Below are 11,568 nucleotides of genomic sequence, written 5' to 3'. Positions count from 1 at the left end.
TTCTTACTGTTGTTGCATGGTCGAAAAGGAACTTGCAAGTAAGCATTTCATTGGACGTGTATACCATGTGTATCCTGTACGAAACTTGAAACTCTAAACTACTGTTATAAAGCCTGCTACATTAGCTTGTAACACTGTTCGCTACATTACACTAACTCTGACAATAACAAAGGGGCTGAAGTCTACATCACCCCATATTACAGTACACTCCATTAGGCCCCATTAACATCCATTAGCCCGCTGTGTGTGTGTGTGTGTGTTTGTGGGTGTGTGTGCATCTGTAACTGTGGGCATGCCGGGTCTGTGGGTGTTCTTCCACCAGCACAGTTTGTCCTGCTCATTGATGGTCATGAGAGTGTTGTGAAGCTCATTATACACAACCATCACATTTGGAGAATGAAGGAGAGAGAGAGAAAAGGGGGAGAGAGAAAGATAGAAAGGGGAGGAAGATAGGGGGGAATGAGAGATCAGGGCGTGACAAAAATGATCAATGAGAGATGAGATAAAGATAGACCACCCACATCCACACACACCCTCCTATTTACAGTCTGACTGCAGGTGTAGCCTAACTCTCATTCTTGGTGACATCCATTGCAGATCATTGTTGATCCTCTTCCTCTCCTCCTCCTGCAATTACAGGGTTCTCCCCAAAGAATGTAAGAGGGGCGCTGCACCACTATGTAAAAAAAGAAGAAAATATAATATTTTTTTTGTATGATAATTTAAGGCCAGGCACCACACTTTATAATAGAGTATTTTTTGCTCTAGATTGCAGAAAATGGGAGATTACTGGCGTAAAAAACCCCGTAAAAATACCTATACTTTCAATGTGTTAGTGGATTACAGGTGGATATCAAATAACAAAAAATTACATAATATCAGATCTACACTACCAGAAACAAATAACGCTTTGTAAATTACAGACATTTAATCATAAGAGTGGATTCTATCAAATACTAACGTTATTAGCAAGCTAGCTAGTTATTCTAGTCAAATCAAATCAAGTTTATTTTATATAGCCCTTCGTACATCAGCTAATATCTCAAAGTGCTGTACAGAAACCCAGCCTAAAACCCCAAACAGCAAGCAATGCAGGTGTAGAAGCACGGTGGCTAGGAAAAACTCCCTAGAAAGGCCAAAACCTAGGAAGAAACCTAGAGAGGAACCAGGCTATGAGGGGTGGCCAGTCCTCTTCTGGCTGTGCCGGGTGGAGATTATAACAGAACATGGCCAAGATGTTCAAATGTTCATAAATTAACAGCATGGTCAAATAATAATCAGGAGTAAATGTCAGTTGGCTTTTCATAGCCGATCATTAAGAGTATCTCTACCGCTCCTGCGGTCTCTAGAGAGTTGAAAACAGCAGGTCTGGGACAGGTAGCACGTCCGGTGGACAGGTCAGGGTTCCATAGCCGCAGGCAGAACAGTTGAAACTGGAACACCAGCAAGGCCAGGTGGACTGGGGACAGCAAGGAGTCATCATGCCCGGTAGTCCTGACGCATGATCCTAGGGCTCAGGTCCTCCGAGAGAGAGAAAGAAAGAGAGAAGGAGAGAATTAGAGAGAGCATACTTAAATTCACACAGGACACCGGATAAGACAGGAGAAGTACTCCAGATATAACCAACTGACCCTAGCCCCCGACACATAAACTACTGCAGCATAAATACTGGAGGCTGAGACAGGAGAGGTCAGGAGACACTGTGGCCCCATCCGATGATACCCCCGGACAGGGCCAAACAGGAAGGATATAACCCCACCCACTTTGCCAAAGCACAGTCCCCGCACCACTAGAGGGATATCTTCAACCACCAACTTACAATCCTGAGACAAGGCCGAGTATAGTCATCAATAGGAAGTCAACTCAGCTGTTTACAGCTAGCTTTAGACAACTAGCTAGAAATTGTAGCTTATACTTGAATATCTCTGGTTGATAACATTAACTAGCAAGGTCAAAGCAATGTATAGTCATATATGAGTATTTCTGGCATAGTCATAAGTAGCTAGCTAGCTAAATAACTGGCTAGGTAGCTACATAATAACTTTTAGGACCTAGATGTGTTCGCTGACAGGAAAAACTATTATTGGTAACATCAGCTAACAGGATAGCCTCTTCGCTCTGAGAGGCCTGTAAGTTACACATTAGCGAAAAGGCTAATAGCAGCACATTGTAACGCTAACGAGCAACCCTGTAGCTAGTTATTTAACAGTGTCGCTTTGCTGAAGGTCACAAGTCTCTAGCTAGCCAGCTAGAAAGATAACTTTGTTAGTTTGGTTGTCTACGACCTAATGTTAGCTAACTAGCAAACAGTAGTGTCCGCTAATATTGGCGATGCTATGGCACCGTTCGCTTACCTAACATTATCTAACTTTTTCCTCATTGTGTTTACGTTACAGCCTTATTCTAAAATGGGTTCAATAGTTTTTTCCCCTCATCAATCTACACACAATACCACATAATGACAAAGCAAAAACAGGTTTTAAAAAATGTTTGCAAATGTATAAAATAACGGAAATTTTACATTTACATAAGTATTCAGACGCTTTACTCAGTACTTTATTGAAGCACCTTTGGTAGCGATTACAGCCTCGAGTCTTCTTGGGTATGACGCTACAAGCTTGGCACACCTGTATTTGGCAAGTTTCTCCCATTCTTCTCTGCAGATCCTCTCAAGCTCTGTCAGAATGGATGGGAAGCGTCGCTGCACATCTATTTTCAGGCCTCTCCAGAGATGTTCTATCAGGTTCAAGTTTGGGCTCTGGCTGGACCACTCAAGGACATTTAGATACTTTTCCCGAAGCCACGCCTGTGTTGTCTTGGCTGTGTGCTTAGGGTCGTTGTCCTGTTGCAAGGTGAACCTTCGCCCCAATCTGAGGTCCTGAGCGCTCTGGAGTAGGTTTTCATCAATGATCTCTCTGTACTTTGCTCTATTCATCGTTCCCTTGATACTAACTAGTCTCCCAGTCCCTGCCGCTGAAAAACATCCCCAAAGCATGATGCTGCCACCACCATGCTTTACTGTAGGGATGGTGCTAGGTTTCCCTTCTCCCCCGATTGCTCAGTTTGGGTGGGCGGCTAGCTCTAGGAAGAGTCTTGACGGTTCCAAACTTTTTCAATTTAAGAATGATGGAAGCCACTGTGTTCTTGGGGACCTTCAATGTTGCAGAATTGTTTTGTTACCCTTCCCCAGATCTGTCCCTCGACACAATCCTGTCAGAGCTCTACGGACAATTCCTTTGACCTCATGGCTTCGTTTTTGCTCTGACATGCTCTGTCAACTGTGGGACCTTATACAGACAGGTGTGTGCTTTTCCAAATCATGTCAATTGAATTTACCACAGGTAGACTCCAATCAAGTTGTGGAAACATGTCAAGGATGATCAATGGAAACATGATGCACCTGAGCTCAATATTCGAGTCTCATAGCAAAGAGTCTGAATAATTATATATATAAGGTATTTCTGTAGAATTTTTTTTGTACATTTGCAAAAATGTTGTCATTATGGGGTATTGTGTGTAGATTGATAAGGGAAAAAGTTAATTTAATCAATTTTAAAATAAGGCTGTAACGTAACAAAATGTGGAAAAAGTCAAGAGGTCTGAATACTTTCCGAATGGACTGTATATATTTTTTTGCATATATATTTTTTCAGGCGACCCCACATGGGGCCAGAACCCCTAGTTTCGGAACCACTGCAGTAGGCCCTGTGTCAAATGAGTTTGACACCCCTGCTTTAGAGGTCATCTCCACAACAAGCCCATTAAACTTAATTCAATTCAGGGATGACAGAATGGACATATAAAGGTTGTGGCCCTCTTGAAGAATGACAGCTCATATGCATCAATGCGTCAACCTCTAACTAGTGGATATAATGAGGTAATTTATGTACTGTAAATAGTTGTGTTTATATTGACTGTGTACCTTGAGGTTGTGTAGCATATTTGTGGTAAGGAGAATGTCCCTACCTTTCAAAGGGCTTGATATGTGTTTTGTGGCTTGATATGTGGTTTGGGTATGATGTGCTCTGGAGTTGTCTCACTGCGACACAGATCCAAGACTTCACACAGTTTGCATGTTGCCTTCTTGTCTTACATGACAGGTATCTTTGGCAAACTACAGACATCATCAGTCCAATCACTGATAACCACACTGAACTGAGGGCAAGTAGATTTATAGCTGCATTGGGATGTGTCAATGGGAATCTACTCTTCATCATATCAAATCATAATTCAAGGTACTCTCATCTGAAACTTGAACAGTATATAGTGTTGTGGAGTTCGCAGGTAATGACTCACCCTTCAATATATTTTGTGTAATGTTGATACATGTGCTATGCAGTACATCAGTTTGTAATAAGTCACAAACAATGGATCAACTATGAGACCGTGTTAATATAAAATATAAATCAGGGGACAGTTCTAAACATTAGAATGTCTTAGAAATGAAAACATATATGGGCTGCATGGTGCGACTATTGGCTATTGATGATTTGAGAAAGTTGCAAAAAAAGCTGACGCTCTGTTGCTTACCTTAGGCTGAAAACGATGTTCCCTCATCAAGTGATCATATTTTCACCCATCATACTATTCTCAATTTAGTCTTGTCTTTACTAATATGTCAAATTAGTTTTTATTTATAATAACCCATTATTAAATGGGCAGGAACAGGGCAGTATGCACTAGAATAGCGAATGAACACCTCTGTCCCGCCAGTTCGTTTTGCAATCATGCATGGTAGGCTACTCCAGTTCAGGAGCATGCAGCTTCTCACTGCGCAACAGGTGATATTCGGCATAAACTCTGTATGCCATGGGCTCTCCAACCCTGTTCATGCAGCTACCCATTGCTGTAATCTGTTCAGGAACATCTACAAATTTTCATTACACTGTTGACAGCCCCTCTCTGCACACTTGAGAAAGGAATGAAGGAGAGAGTGGAGGAGATGGAAACGCGTGGTGGTATTCTGTAGCTAAAAGTAATGAGACAGCCTATTAATTATTAAAATATTATTAAAAATTATTTAAAAAATGCCCTATTACTAGGCTATTCAAAATCAAATACAAATTCACTATGATTGTAGGCTAACTCTGTAAGCCACCCTGCACAATCAATGAACCAACAGCATTGCATAGGCCTATACATTCTCTCCCAGACTCAATGGATAGAACATTTGGAATATATCTTAAGGTAATAGTAATACAGTCCACACTCAAAGGCGATTACTGGAATGTGTTTCATTTTGGAGTATTTTGGAGTATAGGCTAGACCAATTCTGCCGTACGCAATATGTGGTTGGCTATGTAACGGTACAATCTGTATTTTAATTACGTTTTTTTTTTCGGGCTTGGGCTCATATATAGGCCTATGTGTATGCATAAGCTCTAATATGCTTATGGGTGTTTGAATTAATCATCACCTTAGAAATTCTATTAAGTTGTGTTATCCCCTGACTACACCGTGCGCGAGCGTTGCAAAATAAATTTAGGAATCTATGTTATTCAATTATGGCACCCACACTGCTCGCGCGCGCCAACGATCGTCTGCGTTACCACGGGATAAGATAGTCATTCCTATTTCTGACGCAGATTGCGCTGCAAGTCCTGCCTCTCCCATCTCCTCATTGGTTTATAGAAGCAGGTACCCACGTACCATCTCCTCATTGGTTATACCCACGTGGGTGATTGAAAAACGAACTGTTGCCAGTTGTCGTGGTAATACTATGAAAGTTTAGATGCCAATCACCATATAAGTTAAATGATGAAAAAGCCTGGAAGGAGGAGAGATGACTATAAACGATTCAGTTGGCCGTTTTATGTGTGGATTAATTGTCGGAGTAGAGGACCTTGTGCATTTCAGGTAAAATAACAACTCAGTGTTTATATCCCAGTACAAATTAGCTAGCAACAGCAAGCTAGCTAAATAGGACAAATTATCTAGCAAGTGCAAGCTAACTTTGCTTTCCTGGCTAATCTTTTATCTGATAACTTTATATAAATCATTCAAGATAGTTTGGCTTTAGTTGAATAATTCATACAAATCCAAATCCAGACATGAAATCAATTAGAACTCACACTGTGTGTGTGCGTGCGTGCGTGTGCGCGCGTGCGTGCGTGTGTGTGTGTGTGTGCGTGTGCCTGCATGTTTTTTAGACAGCAAAAAAGGGAGAAACAGGTACATACAGAAAAGGACACCACATGTGAAGATATTTCTTATATGTCCTTTTCTCTTTACTCCTTCCCACTCAGTGACCATGTTTAGACAGAGAGATCACTCGATATTGTTGAAATCCTGCTGGCGTATAACAAATACACTACATGACCACAAGTATGTGGAGACCTGCTTGTCGAACATCTCATGTTCTAGACCTGTTAGTTGTTTAGCACCCCCTAGAGGCAGTTTGAGTTGCAGTGTAGAATTTACTGGTTTGTGTCATGTGACGGAAGCAGTTTCAGAATTGAAGCAATGTGTAAGATGTGCAAGTGTGACAATCCTTCAACATCCTTCTTTATAAGCTTTGTAAGATGCAATGTCTGTGAGTACATTTGTTTATCAACACAAGATACATGTTTATCATATCATTTTTATGTTTCTGTAGAAGATGAAGAATTGAGTTAGCTGTTAGATACTTTGCATTAGCCTCAGTGCTATTTCTCCCTAGAGACACCTAGCTTAGCAATATCAAGCATGCAGTTGCATCCTAGTAACTTTATTTAATATTTGACTCTAGATTGAGTACTCATTCCTTATTTTGTACATTTAGTGCAGTTATTGTGTAAGACTTTCTGTGCTCTATACTACTGTAACTGAAATCATGTACTTTTGTGTTTGTTGCAGTTTCACACTGTGATTCAAGTAAACTTCCAAAACAGGCACCCTGCTTTTCACTGAGTTATTTGAATGAGTGTTTAGATAGGTGGATAAGTGCTACGATACATTTAGCGAGTCCAGTATATCTAATTTCAAAATAATTGGTACTGCCTTTGCTGCTATAACAGCCTCCACTCTTCTGGGAAAGCTTTCCACTAGATGTTGGAACATTGCTGCTGGGACTTGCTTCCATTCAGTCGGGCACTGATCGGCATACTCAGCGGTGATTTGAAGTGTTTCATTTCTGCAACTTCTTTTGTGCTATTCGTCCTTGCCTTGCTGTCATCAGATCATAGAGAAGTCCACAGGAGGCTGCTGAGGGGAGAACGGCTCATAATAATGGCCGGAGCGGCGCAAATGGAATGGTAATCCGCTCCAGTTATTTTCACGAGCCCATTCTCCCCAATTAAGGTGCCCCCAACCTCCTGTGTTAAGAGAACATACAATATTTCAGATATTTGCTCAATAACACTTTTATTTCAAATAGAACACCAATGCCTTGAGAAGTCATGATGGTATTGTTTTCTATCCTATTTATTACCTCTTGATTTAACATTGAATGCAGATGGTTTCCAGTCTCCAAGGCTAATATTTCCCCAGCTGGCAGTGTTATTGCTGTCATTACAGACTCATGTCTGCTGTTGTAGGGTTGGAGCACCCCAGCACGCAGCCCTGGGGTGCAAAGGGGACCAGGTGGTGGGGAGGAACAAAAAGTGAAGGATGGAGGCATGAAATATACTTTTAACTTATGTCTGTAGCTTTCTTGAGCCTTCAATCAAAAAGACGTACACCTCCACTTCAATTAAGGTGCTGAATTCATAAATTGAACTTGTATTTCAGGATTTGAAAGTGAATGAATATTGCATTCAGCTTTTTAACCTTTCTAGGCCAGGGGTGCCGCTAGCGGCACTCCTCCCACATTCCATTGAAAAGGCAGAGCGGCAAATTCAAAAAATACATTTTTTTTAAATATTTAACTTTCACACATTAACAAGTCCAATACAGCATATGAAAGGCAGACATCTTGTGAATCTAGCCAACATGTCCGATTTTTAAAATGTTTTACAGGGAAGACAAAATATGTAAATCTATTAGCTAACCACCTTAGTGTAGCGTGGTTCATTCTGCGTTGTGTATTTTTAATTAGGACGCTGCCACAACTGATGGTCTGCTCGTTGAAATCTTTTTATTTGCCCTGCACACGAAGAGACAACACACACGTTACCCTTGGTGCAGTCACAGCTCTCCGGCACCTTGCTAGCCGAGGGTCAGGCAAAAGAGCGCCAAAAGGAATTAACAGGTGCTGCGTGCACACACTCGCTGCACAACAGCATATACAAGTAAAACTATACAGAACATAATTCTGACAAAATAAAAGACATACCTGCACACGAAGAGACAACACACACGTTACCCTTGGTGCAGTCACAGCTCTCCGGCACCTGCGCGAGCACATGGACACTCACTCAACAACTGTCACAAGTACTCAGAAGTTACAACAGATACCCCAGTCAGTGAGCTCTGTGAAACTTGTTAACATAAATTCCTACACTGTCCACACTATAACAAACGTATGGTTGCAAAACAGTACATTGTATAACCTTATGACGGTTTTATATTAAACAGTTTCGGCGCCAAGGACAACATACCTTGCTAGCCGAGGGTCAGGCAAAAGAGAACGATAAAGTGGTATGGGAATACAGATAACCCGCGATGGGCCAAACCAAAATATACAAAACTTTTACAATCACTTGTATGTACAATATTGGTATGAAAAAGTGTTTGTACACCAAATAAAAACATTAGCTATGCAGCTGTAATTAAATAAAAAAATACACTGAATTATTATTATTATTATCAAATTATTAACATCCCCTCTTGACCTGGCCTATTTGAATTGGTCCTTGTGTGCAATTTGGTGCGTAATCTAGGGGAACAACATCACACTGCTACATTAGCAAAAGACACCACTTTCTAACACCAATCAGTTTTTACGTCCATCACCAGCTATCACTAATTCGACCAAATGAAGATATATATAGCCACTAACCAAGAAACAACTTCATAAGATGACAGTCTGATAACATATTTATTGTATAGCATATGTTTTTTTTGAAAAATGTGCATATTTATGGTATAAATCATAAATTACATTTCAGCTACAATCAGAAAGCAGCCATAACATTTACAGACACCAACATCAAATACCTAATTACTCCTCATAAAACATTTCTGAGAAATACATACTGTGCAGCAATTGAAAAACAGGATTCTTGTGATTCCAGACAATATTTCCGATTTATTAAATGTTTTACATCGAAAACTAAATGTAGCGCTAAATTAGCATAGCCACGCCAGACAGACACACTTGGGCGCGCGCGACCAGTTGACATGCACGACAGATATATGAAATAACATTATAAATTTGGTCTTACTTTGGCTGATCTTTCATCAGAATGTTGATCAAGTTGTCCTTAGTCCAGAAGAGTCGTTCAATCCATTCAGAATGGCAACTTTCCATCTTCATTTAGCAGGGGTACTAGTCGAGTGGCACGGATCTCTCCAACGTAAACAAAGTAAACATTACGGAACACGGCAAAACTCCCGAAAAAATTCAAATAATCTGATTAAACTATATTGAAAAAACATACATTACGATGACATGGTCTCATTTATCAAATCAAATCCGAGCTGGAGATAGTTCACATCCGAAACGGCAGCAAAACAAAACATGATATCTCTCCCAAGTCGCGCGCTTCTGACTTCCTGAAATTGACGGTCACGTCAAAGAAATAGGTCTTATTTCACGTCAGAACAAGATAAACGCAAGATTTCTCCTCTGACGTCCTCTTGACACCCAGAGGAAGGCGTACGAGGTGTGTTTCGGGTCATAGGTGGCATGACCATGTATAGGCAGAGCGTTGAAGCGAGCATAAACATCTTGCATTTTACTTCCTGGTCGGGGAAAGTGCTGCCAAAGGACTTGTGTTCCACTCAGAGAAAAAATTAAAACGGTTTTAGAAACTAGAGACTCTTTTCTATCCAATAGTATTAACAATATGCATATTGTAAGAGCAAAAATTGATTAAGAGGCCGTTTGAAAATTTGCACATATTTTCCAGTTTTTCCAATACGCCCCCTATAGCCCAAACAGGTTAACCTTTCTAGGATACACGTTCCGCTAGCGGAACCCCTCGACAATATTCCTCTGAAAAGGCAGTGCGGGAAATTCAAAAATATATTTTTGAAATATGTGGCTTTCACACATTAACAAGTCCAATACAGCAAATGAAAGATAAACATCTTGTTAACTTCTTATGACTGCAGGGGCAGTATTGAGTAGCTTGGATGAAAGGTGCCCAGAGTAAATGGCATGCTCCTCAGTCCCAGTTATTAATATATGCATATTATTAGTAGTATTGGATAGAAAACACTATAACAGAACTCATATGGCAGGCAAAACCCTGAGAAAAATCCAAACAGGAAGTGGAAATTCTGAGGCTGGTCGATGTTAAACTCATCGTCTATTCAATTCCTTGTAATATATGGATCTGTTTTCACTTCCTACGCCTTCCACTAGATGTCAACAGTCGGTAGAACGTTGAATGAAGTGTATACTGTGTTGTGGGGCCGGATGAGAGGGGAATGAGTCAGTGGTCTGGCAGATTGCCGGTTCCTAGTCACGCGCTTTCCTCATGATATCGCCTTGCGTTCCATTTTTTCTACAGACATGAAGGAATGCTCCGGATTGGAACGTTATTGGATATATATGATAACAACATCCTGAAGATTGATTATCTACTTAGTTTGACCAGTTTATTCGACCTGTAATATAACTTTTTGAAGTTTTCGTCCGACGTTTGCCTGCATCTGTACTACACATGTGTGTACTACACATGCAAGCAAAAGTAGCTACTTGGACATAAGTAATGGACATTATCGAACAAATCAACGATTTATTGTGGAACTAGGATTCCTGGGAGTGCATTCTGATAAATATCATCAAGGGTAAGGGAGTATTTATCATGTAATTTCTGGTTTCTGTTGACTCCAACATGGCGGCTAATTTGGCTATTGTTCTGAGCGCCATCTCAGATTATATCATGGTTTGCTTTTTCCGTAAATTTTTTGGGGAATCTGACACAGCGGTTGCATTAAGGAGAGGTATATCTATAATGCCATGTGTATAACTTGTATTATCATCTCCATGTATGATGAGTATTTCTGTTGAATGTAACGCGCCAATGTAAACTCAGATTCTTTAATATAAATATGAACTTTATCAAACAAAACATGCATGTATTGTGTAACATGAAGTCCTATGAGTGTCATCTGATGAAGATCATCAAAGGTTAGTGATTAATTTTAGCTATATTTCTGCTTTTTGTGACTGCTATCTTTCGCTGGAAAAATGGCTGTGCTTATTGTGGTTTGGTGTGACCTAACATAATCGTTTGTAGTCCTTTCGCTGAAAAGCATATTTGAAATCGGACACTTTGGTGGGATTAACAACAAGATTACCTTTAAAATGGTATAAGAAACATGTATGTCTGAGGAATTTTAATTATGAGATTTCTGTTGTTTTGAATTTGGCGCCCTGCACTTTCACTGGCTGTTGTCATATCATCCCGTCACCGGGATTGCAGCCATAAGAAGTTATTAATCTACCCATCGTGTCCGATTTAAAAAATGCTTTACAGC

At 40.4% G+C, this 11,568-nt stretch overlaps 1 long non-coding RNA gene across 1 annotated transcript; it reads right to left on the bottom strand.

The window, feature by feature from the left end:
* Positions 1 to 8,033: 8,033 nt before the first annotated feature.
* On the bottom strand, positions 8,034 to 8,821 carry LOC139570927 (uncharacterized). The gene is made up of 2 exons (XR_011674195.1): positions 8,517 to 8,821; positions 8,034 to 8,309 (listed from the first exon to the last, which is right to left on the bottom strand). It is a non-coding gene; the product is annotated as an uncharacterized lncRNA (long non-coding RNA).
* Positions 8,822 to 11,568: the final 2,747 nt, after the last annotated feature.

Source organism: Salvelinus alpinus, chromosome 3 (genome assembly GCF_045679555.1).
Source record: "Salvelinus alpinus chromosome 3, SLU_Salpinus.1, whole genome shotgun sequence".
Taxonomy (NCBI): Eukaryota; Metazoa; Chordata; class Actinopteri; order Salmoniformes; family Salmonidae; genus Salvelinus; species Salvelinus alpinus.
The sequence above is the reverse complement of the archived record's forward strand: the minus strand, read 5'-3'. Positions and strand labels throughout refer to the sequence as shown.